This window comes from Trichosurus vulpecula, chromosome 5, assembly GCF_011100635.1.
Source record: "Trichosurus vulpecula isolate mTriVul1 chromosome 5, mTriVul1.pri, whole genome shotgun sequence".
NCBI lineage: Eukaryota > Metazoa > Chordata > Mammalia > Diprotodontia > Phalangeridae > Trichosurus > Trichosurus vulpecula.
The window spans coordinates 275,743,138-275,758,944 of NC_050577.1; positions in this window are offsets into that span (position 1 = coordinate 275,743,138).

The following is a 15,807-nucleotide window of genomic DNA, read 5'->3' on the forward strand; positions in this document are numbered from 1 at the left end:
TAGCTGCCCTCTTACTTGCCATATCCAATGGCCTTTTCTCAGTCCTCAGACTTTTTTGATCCCTTTGCACCATTTGATGCTGTTAGCCAACCTCTCCTAGATACTCCTTCTCTGAATTTTCATGACATCCCTATCTCTTGGCTCTCCTACCAATCAAGACGCTCCTTCTCAGTCTCCTTTGCTGTATATTCATATTCTGCTCTCTAACTGTGGGTGTACCCTGAGTCTCTGTTTGGGTCCTCTTCTCTCTTCTCTCTATACTCACTATCTTGGCAATCTCATTAGCTCCTATAAGTTCAATTTTTATCTCTATATAGATGATCTTTTGAGTTCAAGAGAAGTCCATTGGTTAACCACAGTTTCCTTATCTGTAAAATAAGGATAATGATAACTCTGAGAAGATAACCACCAGCTGGCAGTTGTATGAACAGTACAGAACTGAATTAAAAATGTAAAATGCCTAATCAGCAGTCCTGAAAACTATTCTATATCCTGATGAGGTTTAAGAATCAATTTCCTAAGAGACTGTAATAGTAGTTATAAGTTGGTTACTAAATTCTGATTTAAGTCATTTTATCAACGTGCATTGTGAGTCTTTGGTATTTTTAACCTTTCTTTTCTGTATAGGAAATAAATATTTTCCCCCATGATTTTATGTTGTACATTGAATATGTTTCTGGGAGATATAGACATGACCTCAAAACCAAACTTTAAATAATTTGTCAAGGGACCTGAATGGTTATTTAGCACACTAAAGAATATGAGAAAAGAGAGCCTAGCCCTCTTTTCATTAACAGCCAAAGTACCCCCTGGAATGAATCTGGTATAGACAGCCTGGAGGGGTCTGGAAAAAGGGAGCCCCTTAAAGAGAGGGAGAGGGTGCAATGTGCTGGCCTCTTGGGCCTAGCAATGGTTCCTTAACTGTAGATGTCAATAAAATTTTAAAAAGAGGAGGAGGAAGAGGAAGAAGATGAAGAAAATAATGATGATCTTGATAGATCTTAAAAAGATAACTGATCAAAAGAAAAATATTTATTAAGTACCTACTAAGTGCCAGGCAGTTTTCTAGATGCTGGGGGTACCAATACAAAAATTAAGCAGTCCTTGCTCTCAAGAATCTCACACTCTATCAGGGGAAATAGCATGTTCTTGTGTAAGTAAATACAAAATGTATCCATAGTAAACACTTAATGATTGTTGTGAGCAGGGGCCCTTGCAACTGGGGAGGCAAGTCAGGTAAGGTGTTGTATAGTAGGGGGCACTTGAACCTATCTTTGAAGGAAACTAGGGATTCTAAGAGTAAGGGGTGAGGAGGGAGTGCATTCCAGGCATCAACAACAGCCTGTGCAAAAGAACCAATAGGAGCTAGAATGTCGTGTGTACAGAACAGCAAGTAGCCCATTTGGCTAAAATATAAAGTGCACAAAGTGGAATGATGTGTAATAAGTCTGGAAAGATAAGCTGGAATCAGATTGTGAAATCTTTTAAGTATGAAACAAAGGAGGCAAGAGAGAATCACTACCTATCCTTGAGCATGATAGACCTGTGCTTTAAGAATATCACTTTGGAGGAAAGGTTGGAGAGACAATTGAGGCACGGAGGCCCATTAGGAGGTTATTACAACAGTCTTGGTATGAGGTGATAAGAGCTGACTACCATGTTTCAGAAAATCATAAAAGACAAGGCAAAGTGCAGACTGTTAGAATCCACAGGTCACTACTAGAGAGGAATCTCAGCACTCATTCATCCATAAATGTGATTGTCAAATTCCATCACTCCCAGATCAAAGAGAAAATATTGTAAGCAGCCAAGAAGAGCCAGATCATGAGAAACTCTAAATAGACTCATAAAGAACAATGCAAAAGAAAGGAAAGAATAGAATATGACATACCCATAAAATAAATGGAAAATGGTTTACAGGCAAGAAAAAATTATCTAAGTAGTTGAACATAATCCTACATGGAAAGAAATGTATACTTAACAGAACTCTATCATTGCATTCCAACTGAGAAAACCAGAGCTAGGCCGAGACTTAAACAAAATAAACTTGAGGAAGGTAAACAAGTTTGAATACCTTGAAAAGGCTAAGTGATTATCTATGCCTACCTTCTGAATGGGGGGGGGGGGTGGAGAAAAAAAAAACCCTTATTGTCCTTTTGGAGTGCCACCCTTTCTAAAGTATTAATGAAGGAACAAAGAAAAGACTGGTTTTGGACTTGGGTGTTTAAAAATAAGCAAATAAATAAACTGAAACACCACCTTAGGGAAGGAAAGGGGGGAGAAATATTTCTTGTAATTGGGGTAAAAGAAAGCGGGAAATGGAGTTCTGAACTTAACACTTAGCTGAGTTTAACAAAGGAAGATTAACAAAAAAGATTAAAGTGACAAAAATAATGTAGAGTAAATAGGAGATTGATCTGGACAGGGACATATGAATGGGAGGGTGGGGTTGGGAAGGGCATTGATTCAATCAAAACAAACTGCCACTATAGGTGACTGATTGCAAAAGAAAAAAATACTAAGATGAAGTGACTTGGGCTGGGCTGAAAGAGGGAGGGTAGGGAGGAGACCAGGATTAAATTTTTCTAAGTATTATAAACTGCAGGTATCTAATGTTGATTTCTACTTTTTTTTTCTTTCAAAAGGAGGAAATACCAATATTTGAGTCAATTCTATTCAAAAAGCATTTTTAAAGTACTATGTGCCAGTACTGTGCTAGGCACTTGCGGCACTAAAAAAAAAAAAAAATTAAATGGCCCTTGTCCTCAAGGAGATTGTGCTCTCCCTTTTTTTTTTTTTGGTGGAGGGAGAGGAACAAACAATATGTACTCAGAAAATTAAATTTAAAATATGTAATGTGAGTTGTACAGAGCATGTGCAGACTACAAGAGCCTTCCAGTCAATTTTAATCTTTGTCACAAGGCAAATTACTTAATCCTGTTAATTTCGCTAATTTGAGCTGTGACTCTATATTTAGCATTTTTTTTCTAAATACACACCACATTCATATTGTTAGAGTGAGTATCATTTTTTTTTGGTGGGGGGGGCATATATGAGCTATAACCTAAGCTATAAGTAAAATTGTTCCTGGGAAGGTGGAATTGGAACTTTAATGAGACAATGAGAGGGAGGAAAGGGAGCCACCTCTCAGAGACAAGGTCCCCAAGACTGAACCCAGTCCAAACTGCATTCCTCCCTGAGCTCAGTCAAGCAGTATCTCAAAACTAAAAATATATACAGAATGATTTCTGAGGAAATATACTTATTTTTTCATCTTGCATATCACCTTTACGAAACCTGATCACGTGCTAGAATATTAGATTATAAACTTCTTGAGGGCGAGGACCATCTTTTGCCTCTTTTTGTATTCGGGAGCTTGACAAAGAACCTGGCACACAAGTGCTTAATAAATGTTTATTGAATGAATGAATAGAATGAATAAAAAATGCATCCTTTATAGACCATTGTGCAGTAAAAATTATAATCAGTAAGGTAAATTTAAACAAAGGACATAGACTTAAAAAGAGTGTAAATAATATTACTTAAGGCACAATTAGGTTAAAGAACAAACCATAGAAGATGAAAGAAGCAATATTGTTTAGGATTTTTTCTTACTATTCCCTTCATGACTATTTTATTTTATAATATTTTATTTCCCTTCAATTACTTGTAAAGACAATTTTTAACATTCATTTTTTTAAAATTTTGAGTTCCAGATTTTCTCCCTCCTTCCCTTACCTCCTCCCTCTCTTAGATTGTAAGCAATTTGATATGGGTTATACATATGCAATCATGCAAAACATGTTTCCATATTAGTCATGTGAAAAAAGATGCAGATCAAAAGAAAAAAAAACCACATACACAAAAAATAAAGTGAAAAATAGTGTACTTTAATCTGCATTCAGACTCCATTAGTTGTTTCTCTGGAGGTGGATAGCATTTTTCATCAGAAGTCCTTTGGAATTGTCTTGGACCACTGTTATTGCTGAGAATAGCTAAGGCATTCACATTCAATCATTGTACAACATTGCTGTTGTTGTGTATAATGTTCTCCTGGTTCTGCTCACTTCATAAGTTTGTGTAAGCCTGCTCATCATTTCTTATAGCACAATAATATTTCACTACATTCATATGTCATAACTTGTTCAGCCACCCCCCAATTGATTGGCATTCCCTCAATTTCCAATTTTTTTGCCTCTATGAAAAGAGCTGCTATAAATATTTTTGCACAAATAGGTCCTATTCTCTTCCTGACTATTTCCAATCAAACTGAATTAGCTGTTCTCCAAAACTTGAACTCAATCTCCTGTCTCCATGTATTTATGGAGGCAATTCCCCATAACTAGAATATGTTCCATGTTCATTGATACCACCTTTACGTATCATTACCTTTCCTTTAAGCTTTGGTGCTACATTCTTGATGAAGTCTTCTCTGATCCCCACTGACCTAGTGCAACAACAGTGCTGCTAGCAGCTGCTGTGGAGGTGTAAGACCAACCACAAGACCAACAACACCAGCACACTGGAGGGCTGCTAGCACAGATTCTTTGATCTGCTTTTATAAGGAAAGCAACTTTAAGGAGTTAACAATCTTACTTTAATTAAACCTACATATATTCACTTAGTTCAGGGGAAAAAGTCAGCACGCTCAACTTCAGAGAAAACACAAACAGAAATTACAAGCAGAAATTATATAAACAGAGCAAATAACACAAATTAGCAGATAGGGCTTCTAACTGTCTGTCCATAGCAATACATACATAATTACCAGAGAGAGAAGCACCACCATCTGGATTTTCAAAGCCCGGGGGCTCCTTAATGGCTACTCAGAGTCTCGTCTGGCCAAGTCACAGGAACATTCTTCCAATGAGTGAGCCCCCAAAGCAAAATGCTAACCTCAGAGTATATATACACTTCTTCAGGGTCAGAGGGTGTCACAACCATGTGACTCAAACTCATGAGACTTAGGCTTTCTTGTGACATAAGCAGGTCATCAAAGACTCTTTTTTTTCATTAAATATCCTTTTTCATTGAAAGATTATTGTAATTTTTTCTGGGTAGGTTATTCTTGGTGGAAATTCCAGCCCTCTTGGATTCTGGAATATCATATTTTAAGCCCCCTACTCCTCTAATGTATTAGCTGTTAAATCTTGGTGATTCTGACCATGGCTCCATGGTATTTGAATGGCATTTTTTTCTTGCTCCTTGAAGTATTTTCTTTTTGACCAGTGAACTCTGCAATTTGTATATAATATTCCTGGGAATTTTCCTTTTAGTATCACTTTCAGGAGGTGATTGGTGGATTCTTTCAATTTCAATTTTATCCTCTGATTCTAGGATATTGGTGCAGTTTTCCTTGACAATTTCTTGAATTATCATGTCTAGGCTTTATCTTAGAACATGGTTTTCAGGTAATCCAATATTCCTAAATTATTTTAAAATTTTCCAGATCAATTGTTTTTTAATTAGGAATTTCACATTTTCTTTTTTTCATTCTTTTGACTTTATCATATTATTTTTGATGTCTCATGAAGTCATTAGCTTCCATTTGCCCAGTTTTGATTTTTATTGAATTAATTTCTTCAGTCAGTTTTTCTACCTCTTTTTCCCATGTGGCCAGTTCTGCTTTTTTTTTTATTTTAAATTTATTTATTTATTTAATATATTTAGTTTTCAGCATTGATTTTCACAAGAGTTTGAATTACAAATTTTCTCCCCATTTCTACCCTCCCCCCCACTCCAAGATGGCATGTATTCTGGTTGCCCTGTTCCCCAGTCAGCCCTCCCTTCTGTAACCCCACTCCCCTCCCATCCCCTTTTCCCTCCCTTTCTTGTAGGGCAAGATAAATTTCTATGCCCCACTGCCTGTGTATCTTATTTTCTAGTTGCATGCAAAAACTTTTTTTTTTGTTGTTTTTGAACATCTGTTTTTAAAACTTTGAGTTCCAAATTCTCTCCCCTCTTCCCTTCCCACCCACCCTCCCTAAGAAATCAAGCAATTCAACATAGGCCACATGTGTATCATTATGTATAACCCTTCCACAATACTCATGTTGTGAAAGACTAACTATATTTTGCTCCTTCCCAACCCATCCCCCTTTATTGAATTTTCTCCCTTGACCCTGTCTCCTTTCCAAAGTGTTTGTTTTTGATTACCTCCACCCCCATCTGCTCTCCCCTTCTATCATCCCCCCCCTTTTTTTATCTTCTTCCCTCTTCTTTCCTGAGGGGTAAGATACCCAATTGAGTATGTATGGTATTCCCTCCTCAGGCCAAATCTGATGAGAGCAAGATTCACTCATTCCCCCCTCACCTGCCCTCTCCCCTCCTCCCACAGAACTGCTTCCTCTTGCCACCTTTATGCAAGATAATCCACCCCATTCTATCTCTCCCTATCTCCCTCTCTCAATATATTGCTCTCTCATCCCTTAATTTGATTTTATTTCTTTTAGATATCTTCCCTTCATCTTCAACTCACCCTGTGCCCTCTCTCTCTCTCTCTCTCTCTATATATATATATATATATATATATATGTGTGTGTGTGTGTGTGTGTATATGTATATATATGTATATATATGTATATATATATACATACATACACATTCACTTATACATATATACATAAACATATATATATATATATATGCATATCCCCTTCAGCTACCCTAATACTGAGGTCTCATGAATCATACACATCATCTTTCCACGTAGGAATGTAAACAAAACAGTTCAGCTTTAGTAAGTCCCTTGCAATTTCTTTTTCTTGTTCTTTTTCTTGATTACCTTTTCATGCTTCTCTTGATTCTTATGTTTGAAAGTCAGATTTTCTATTCAGCTCTGGTCTTTTCACTGAGAAAGCTTGAAAGTCCTCTATTTTATTGAAAATCCATATTTTGCCTTGGAGCATGATACTCAGTTTTGCTGGATAGGTGCTTCTTGGTTTTAATTCTAGCTCCATTGACCTCCAGAATATTGTATCCCAAGCCCTTCGATCTCTTAATGTAGAAGCTGCCAGATCTTAGGTTATTCTGATTGTGTTTCCACAATACTCAAATTGTTTCTTTCTGGCCGCTTGCAATATTTTCTCCTTGATCTGGGAGCTCTGGAATTTGGTGACAATATTCCGAGGAGATTTCTTTTTGGGATCTATTTGAGGAGGGGATCAATGGATTCTTTCAATTTCTATTTTCTCCTGTGGCTCTAGAATATCAGGGCAGTTCTCCTTGATAATTTCTTGAAAGATGATATCTAGGCTCTTTTTTTGATCGTGGCTTTCAGGTAGTCCAATAACTTTTAAATTATCTCTCCTGGATCTATTTTCCAGGTCAGTGGTTTTTCTAATGAGGTATTTCACATTTTCTTCCATTTTTTCATTCCTTTGGTTCTGTTTTAATCTTGATTTCTCATAAAGTCACGAGCTTCCACTTGCTCCAATCTAATTTTTAAGGTAGTATTTTCTTCAGTGGTCTTTTGGACCTCCTTTTCCATTTGGGTAATTCTGCCTTTCAAGGCATTCTTCTCCTCATTGGCTTTTTGGAGCTCTTTTGCCATTTGAGTTAGTCTATTTTTTAAGATGTTGTTTTCTTCAGTATATTTTTTAGTATTTTTTTGGGTCTCCTTTAGCAAGTCATTGACTTGTTTTTCATGGTTTTCTCGCATCCTTCTCATTTCTCTTCCCAATTTTTCCTCTACTTCTCTCACTTGCTTTTCCAAATCCTTTTTGAGCTCTTCCATGGCCTGGGACCAGTTCATGTTTTTCTTGGAGGCTTTTGGAGTAGGCTCTTGCACTTTGTTAACTTCTTCTGTCTGTATGTTTTGGCCTTTGTCACCAAAGAAAGAATCCAAAGTCTGAGATTGAATCTGGGTGCGTTTTTGCTACCTTGCCATATTCCCAGCCAACTAACTTGACCCTTGAGTTTTTCAGTGGGGTATGACTGCTTGCAGAGTTTAGAGAACTATGTTCCATGCCTGGGGGGAAGCGCGAGCTCTGCCACACCAGCACTCCTCCTTCCCCAAGAACCCCTAACCCAGACTGGACTTAGATCTTCAGCAGGCTGTGCACTCCTGCTCTGATCCGCCACTTAATTCCTCCCACCAGGTGGGCTGGAAGCAACTGCAGCTGTACTTCTGTAGCTGCCCCACCTCCGCTGCCTTGGGGGCGGTGGATGCACCGCGAACTCCTTCCACTCCTGCAGCTTTTCCCACTAACCTTCTCCACTGTCTTTGGTGTTTATGGGTTGAGAAGTCTGGTAATTGCTGCAGCTCACTGATTCAGGGCGCTAGGGCATGCTCTGCCAGGCTCCTGGTCTGGTTGGTCCGTGCGGCTCACACTGGGCTCTGCTCCACTCCGCTCTGCTCCCAGCTCCGAGCAGGACAGACCTTACCCAGAGACCATCCAGGCTGTCCTGGGCTGGAGCCCTGCTTCCCTCTGCTGTTTTGTGGGTTCTGCAGTTCTAGAATTGGTTCAGAGCCATTTTTTGTAGGTTTTTGGAGGGACTTGGCAGGGAGCTCATGCTTGTCCCTGCTTTCCAGCCACCATCTTGGCTCGGCCCCCAGGCTCCCCATCAAAGACTCTTGATTCAATCAAAGACTCTTGATTCAAACAAAGACAAGACTCACTCAAAGGCACTTGATTGCCTTAGTCTTGAGAAGCACTCCAAAAAGAAAAACAGCAACAAGTCCTACTCTGCTTGCCATTATACCTAGTGACCTCTAAGTCTTCAAATTAGCTTGTATTATACTTATTTGTAATTGTTATCTCCCACTCTTCTCCCTATAGAATGTGTGTCCTTGAGGAGTTTTGTTTATATTCTTTGTGTATGCCCTGTGCCTCAGCAGTATGGATCAACAGAAATTGTTCTTTCCAAAGTGATCAATCCTCTCTTTAACTACCTTTTCTCAATCTTCATCCTTTCTTGATCTCTCTGCAGCCTTTGTCACTACCAAGCACCCTCTTCTCCTGGATACTTTCTAGGATTTTTATGTCACTGAGTTCTTCTGTTTCTCCCACCTGACTGATTGCTCTTTCTGGTCTTCTCTGCTCCATGTCTCAGTCACTAACTATGGATGTCTCCCAAGGCTATTCTTTCTTTTCTTCAAACACTACACTTCATCCCCTTCCCCATTTTCACTATCTCCCCTGCCTGGATTGCTCTCTGTCCTCACCTCTATCTCCTGGCCTTCTTCAAGACTCAGTTCAAATCCCATCTTTCCAGCCCCTCCTCAACTCCCTTACTGCTAATGCCTTCTGTCTGAGACTACCTTCAATTTACCCTGTATATATCTACTTGTTTATACCCTTTTATGTACTTGTTTGTTTTATGCTGTCTCCTTCCATTGAAATGCAAGCTCTTTGAGGGCAAGAACTACTTTTGCCTCTTTCTGTATCCTTGGTACTTGGTGACCCAGTGGATAGAGCTCAGGGCCTGGAGTCAGGAAGATCTGGGTTCAAATCTGGCCTCAGATACATACTAGCTGTGTGACCCTGGACAAGTCACTTTACCCTGTTTGCCTCAGTTTCCTCATCTGTAAAATGAGTTGGAAAAGGAAGTGACAAACCATTCCTGTATCTTTGCCAAGAAAACCTCAAATGGGTCATAAAAAGTAGGACATGACTGAAACAACTGGACATTAACAAAAAAATAGCACATATCAAGCATTTAATAAGTGCTTATGTTCATTGATTTGACCTGAGCTGTTCTGAGATTGTTGTTCAGTAGTATCTGACTCTGTAACTTCGTGGACCATACTGTCTGTGGGATTTCCTTGAAAAAGATATTGGAATGATTTCCTACTTTAGTGGCTTAAGGCAAACAGAGTTTGCCCAGGGCCACACAACCAAGTGAGTGTCTGAGGCCACATTTGAACTTGGGCCTTCCTGACTGCAGCCCCAATGCTCTATCTCTTGAGCCAACTAGTTCTGGGATTATGCTACAGAAAATCCACAGAGAAAAAGGAAATAGATAAGGAGTTCAGGGAAGTCTGGAGTGAAGGCTTTTAATTATCTAGGCATCTGCTAGAACCTTCTCTGCCAAAAGTAAAGAGACTACTAAATTCTTGGCATGTTTTAGTAATAATTTTATCCTTCCAAAGGTAGTGGCAGCAATAAGGAGAGTTGCTATTCTAGTCCTGACTGTGACTAAGGAAGAATTGGTGGCTAAGGTGGAAAAAGGAATAGGAACCTTGGCAGAAGGTAGCCACTCCATCGTAGAATTCACGAAAGAGAAGAAAGTGGAAATTGGCCATAGGCCGGTATGAATCTGGGATTTGGGGAGAGTGGACTTCAAAGAAGTTAGAGAAAGGAGAGGCAGGATTATCTGGCCTAAAATTCTATAGGGAAAGTTAACCTGAAAGAGTTGGGAAATGCTTTATAATAAAGAGCTGAAGACATACATAGAATCAATTCTAAGGAGGAAGAAAAAGACAAACTGCCTCAGGAGACCACCTACCAACTTAAATTCAAAGGGGGAAAAAGTATATAAGACGGAAGCAAGGGTAGATACTAAAGAATGAATTCAACATTGTGCCACAGAACTTGAAGAATAAAGTTAGGGCACACTGAAAAAAAAAGGTCTCAGTATTTGCATACTTGAAACATTACAAAGTTCTTTACAACTTAACTATTGTGTAAATAAGTTTAATGAGAAGGTTTATATAGAATCGATATCAGACTACATGCTGTCTTGGGGGGGGAGGGAAGGGAAGAAAATTTGAAACTCAAGAACATGTAGAACTGAGTATTGTAAACTAAAAATAAAAAATCTAATTTAAAAAAAAGAAAAAAAAAGGAAAAAAAAAGAAAAATTACAAAGTGATTTTTATCAATACTAAGGTCCTTGGCAAAAACCACATAAATAGATCTATATATGGAAGAGACCAGATATAGGCCAACTAAGCCAGGCCCATAATTTTACAGATGAGGAAACTGAGGTCCAGGGGACTCGAACAATGTGCCCAAGTCAGACAGATAGTAAAAATCAGAGGTAGGATTTGTGCCCAGGCTCTTTGATACAAGAGCAGAGCGTTTGGGCAATTAGGCAGGGCAGTGCCAGGCCTGGCGTCAGGAAGACCTACGTTTAAATCTAGCTTCAGACACTCAATACTTGTGTGATGACCCTGAAGCTTAACTTCTGTCTCAATTTCCTCATATACAAAGTGGTGATGATGATAGCATCTATCTCCCAGTGTTGTTGCAAAGATAAAATAGTATTTGAACACATAGAAAGTATTTTTTAAATGATTTTATCTAGAAAATTAATCTGTGATCACAAGATCTAGTCTGACTTCATCAAGAACAGGTTATGCTAAACTAACCTCTTTTCCTTTCTATGGCATGGTTACTAGAGTAACCCTGCTCAGGGGATGCATGTATCTAGACTTTAGCAAAGCATTTACAAAGGCTTTCGTGCTATTAAGTTATTAATTATTTCAATTAATTTTAGTTGACTTTATAGAGTTTCTTAATTATTCCATTGTTATCATTTGCAAAAAATGATAATTTTATTTCCTCCTTGTCTATTCTTATTTGGGGAGGGGAGGGAACCATGATTTTGATAGATTACAAGTCCTATACGAACCAACAATGTAACATGGTAGGTAAATGTAGCAATCTAGGAATATGTAGCTGAGATGTAGCCATCTAGGAATATGTAGCTGAGTTGGATGCCTACGAGACCGTACCGAAAGCCTCAGTGCATTTGAATTCAGCCCTCCAGAGACTTTGACAATGTCTAAAAAGACAGTTTTCGTCTCTTTTCTGAAAGGAGCTAAGATGAAATTTTGTAAAAGGGGTGAAGGGAGCAAGAGCGCTGTGGGGAGGATATGACATCTTCCTCAGTGCTACCAGGCAGAAGGAGAAGGCAACAAGAGACCAACCGTGCTGGGAGGTCGCTCAGCGCAGATATGACTGCTCCTGGTGCTCTTCTCACAGCCACTGCTTTGACTGGGAGTAAGGCACTGAGAAAAAAGATTGTAGATGAATTATTTAGAAGCCTCTGAAGCCGGACATCTTCTTTTGGTCTCTGTCTTCTACCCGGGAAGAGTGCTGAAAACCTAAGACTGTGCTATCAAAGAGCACATTTCACAAGGGTTACTTTGTATTACAGTCATTCAACTGTCATATCAGGGTCACGTTGGTTTGGTGGAAAAAAATGCCGGTCTTGGAGTTAGGAGACCTAGGTTTGAATTCAGATTCTGATACTGGCTTTGTGATTATAGGTAATATATTTAGCCTTTCTGACACTCAATGTTCTCTATAAAATGGGGATGATGATACTTTCACTATCTACCTCACAGAATTGTAGATACGGGTACTAAACAAGGAACATGACCTCTTGTTATTTCTTTTCTAGACTGTAAGCTCCATGAGGGCAAGGATAACACTCCAATTAAACTTTAGGTCTCCTCTAACATCTAGCACAGTTCCCTGCATTAAATGTCTGTTGATCAAAGGAACAAATAAACAGCATGTCTGAGGATGGGGGAGTCGAACTTTTCACTATCAAGATTTCTTCTATGATACCAAGCCAGCTGCCAGTTGGCTCCCATCCCCATCCTAACTTTCCAGGAAGTCAGAAGAAGAAAATGGGAATCAAGAGATAATTCAGGTTTCCCTGTTCCAGGTTTCTAAGAGTAGATTGACAATCTTTGGACATGATAGTTTAGGCCTGAGGGCATAAATCAAATCTCCATTAATCTTCCCAACATGCCAAGCCTGGCTGAGCAAGACCAAATAACTAGAGGCCATTTAAGACAAAGGATTTGAAGTAAGACACCTAGAGAATGTACTGAACTAGTCCCTACTCCAGCTTTTGTTCCTTCATAAAGATTAGAGGACTTGATTGGAGCTTCTACTCCTACAGGGGTTATCCTGACCTAATAAAGGTGAGGATCAGTCCATAACATCAAGGATGAAATGGCAGACAGACCAATTTCACTCACTGGGTTTCTGTTTCATCTTTACAATGATGGCTGGATATAAGAAATGGAGGATTGTTCCCCCATCAGGTGCCTCTGTACGTAGAACAGTCCAGTCTATGTTATCTGCCTCAAGACTATTGATTGCCTAGGGATTACCCAAGACAAATTAGTTTTTTGGGATGAGGATGGTGAGGTTAACAAGGATAGCAAGGGTAATGACAGCATGGCTGAAGATGACAGGCTCCCTCCTGTCTGTCCTCCCTCCCATGGCCTCATCATCTCAGGCTTGGACTATTGCAATAGTCTGGAGGTGGTTCTGCCTGCCTCAAGTCTCCTCCCACTCTAACCCATTGTCTATTCATTTGCCAAAGTGATTTTCCTAATGCATAGGTCCAACCATGTCACTTATCAAATACAAAATCCTCTGTTATAAGCATTTATACCTTGGAAATCAGCAAAAGCTATAAATCAGGGTCCAAGTTATTGTTTTGTTTATTGTCTAGACTTAAGAAAGTGATAGAGGAAACGTTAATAAGGCAGAATAAAATTAAAAGGTGTCGGACAAAACTTTCTTCCTCAGAGAGCCAGTTGTTAAACATTTAACAGCACACCCTTGAACTTGATCCATGATGATGATCATTGACTGCACCAGGAGTTTATTCATCTTTGCTTTGGCTCTGATTTTCTTGATACCATCCCTACTCATCATCGCTGCTTTGCATCAGGAGATCCATTGTGAATCTCTGTTTCAACAACACGAGCCCAACAACAAAAATGCTGCAAGCCCAGGTTCTTTTGATCTGCTTTACTAAGGAAAGCAAGATTAAGGGGTTAACAATCTTACTTTCATTCAACGTACAAGAATCATTCACTCAGCTCAGGGGGAAAAGCCAGCACTCTGAGCTTCTGAGCAAATATAAACAAATTACAAACATCAACAGACAGACCTTGTCTGATTCAAATCTCAATGCATAGTTACCAGAATTTAACAAAGTCCCAACATCTGGGTTTGCAAGCTGGAGGGCTCTTAGCTACAGCTGCCCAGGGTGTCCACATCAGCACACCCGTCAGGAGTGAAAGCCCTAAGCAAATAGCTCTGTCTTCCCTTTTTATGCACTCTTCAGCAGGCATCAAGTCATCTGAGCAACCAGAACTTAAGCTCTTACTGTTGGCTCTGGTCTTAGCAACTCCCCTTAGGACCCTGGGGGCTTCACGCCCACATCAGCTTAGCACCTAGTAGCTAGGGGTTTTGGGCCTACTTGGGAGTGAAGATATAATCAGACCTCTCTTCATTGGCCCCACCTGCAGCCTCACCTTAGTTACCAATGCAAGCTCCCACCAGGGTTATCACCACCACCGCCACTCACTCTCCTCCCTGCCAACATGGACAGGATTGTTATAAACCATAAAGTGGTCATTTGGAAGGGGAACAAAAAAATCTGAGATTTCTGGAGCTTCTCACATTCCAAGGTCAGGGTTGTCCACTATTGGTAATTAATGATCTTAAGGCTGTTAAGGTATGGAAGATCCCCTGGAAGATCTTTAGGACTTTGTTATCAATGGAACTAATGTGATAGGACCACCATCCATCAAATAACTGCTTAGAGCCCATGGCAATAGGCCATGTTGTGTAGGTAGAAATTCACCATGGAAATATAGTTTCCCAGTCACCTAAGCCATAAAATTCCAATGCTGTTGTTGTCCATGCTTTGTTTTTGAAGGGAACCAATAACATCACAGGGTGATATCTTGACTTACATGTGAATTAGATTTAATCGAGGCAGAGTTGCACAAAGTCATCAGTCTCACTCTCTCTTCTAGAGTCGTTGAAGTCCAGTGGCACGACAAAGTTAGGATGACCAGCAATGGCCTGGGATGCAGTGGATCCCACCAAAGAAGACTTTAGTGTCTTCAATGTCTGATCAAACTCTACACACTCCACAGTACCTGCTTCACCTGTCTTCATGGCCAAATTGTTCTCATCTACCTGTTTCAGTGGGGGAAGTCTTCAATACTTGGGGTAGACACCCCTCCCCCAACTCACCAACAGGTTTGAGGCCTGTCAGTTACCTTCAAACTGGTTTAGCACATCTGCTGAGACAATTTTACCAGGGTGTGGCTAGAGCTTCTAGGAGCCACAGGTGAAAATTGGGTGAATCAGGTGGATGAGTAGCCCTGAAAAGGGATTAGTAAGCCCTCACACCAAAGGTGCTAATCCTCCCTGAACAACCAAAATTCCAGTGCACAAATAGTCAAAGATCCTCAGGATTGTTTGACTTCCTATTGTCACAACAACACACCCTTATGATGGGACATAGCAGTATGGCAAATATGGAGTCAAGGGGAATGATGCCCAACTGAAACCAATAATGTATCTTTGCCAAATAGCCTTTCTAAGCTATTGTTGAATAAACTTCCTTTTGTTAAATGTTAGATGGTCTATGAGTCTCTCATTTCATTCCAGTCCCAAGCCTGAACCACCAGATTGGCCTGAGTCAAGCCCAGCCCAGAACAATAATCAACCTTTGTTTTTTTCTTTCACGGGAAGGGAGCCCAGATTTCAGAAATTCCTATGAGACCTTTATGTGCTCCTCCCACAGACGAACAGGGAGCAAAGAAGAGAGCTGGGAATCCCAATTGAAGCTGGAGGGAGAACCCAAGGAGATGACCTAGAAAGAACCAAAATGATCTGTCATAAAATGGCTGAAACGCCAAAAGACATACACATGCAGTTATTATTTCGAAGTCAAGTGCCCTGGGCATTCGTTGTAACAGACAAAGAAGGTAAAACTGAGCTTAGGAAGAAGTGTCAAAATCCCAAAGGCCAATACTAAGAAAATTGTGTCCTTGGGAAAGTGCTGGCAACTCCTTTTTCAGCCTTTGGGACC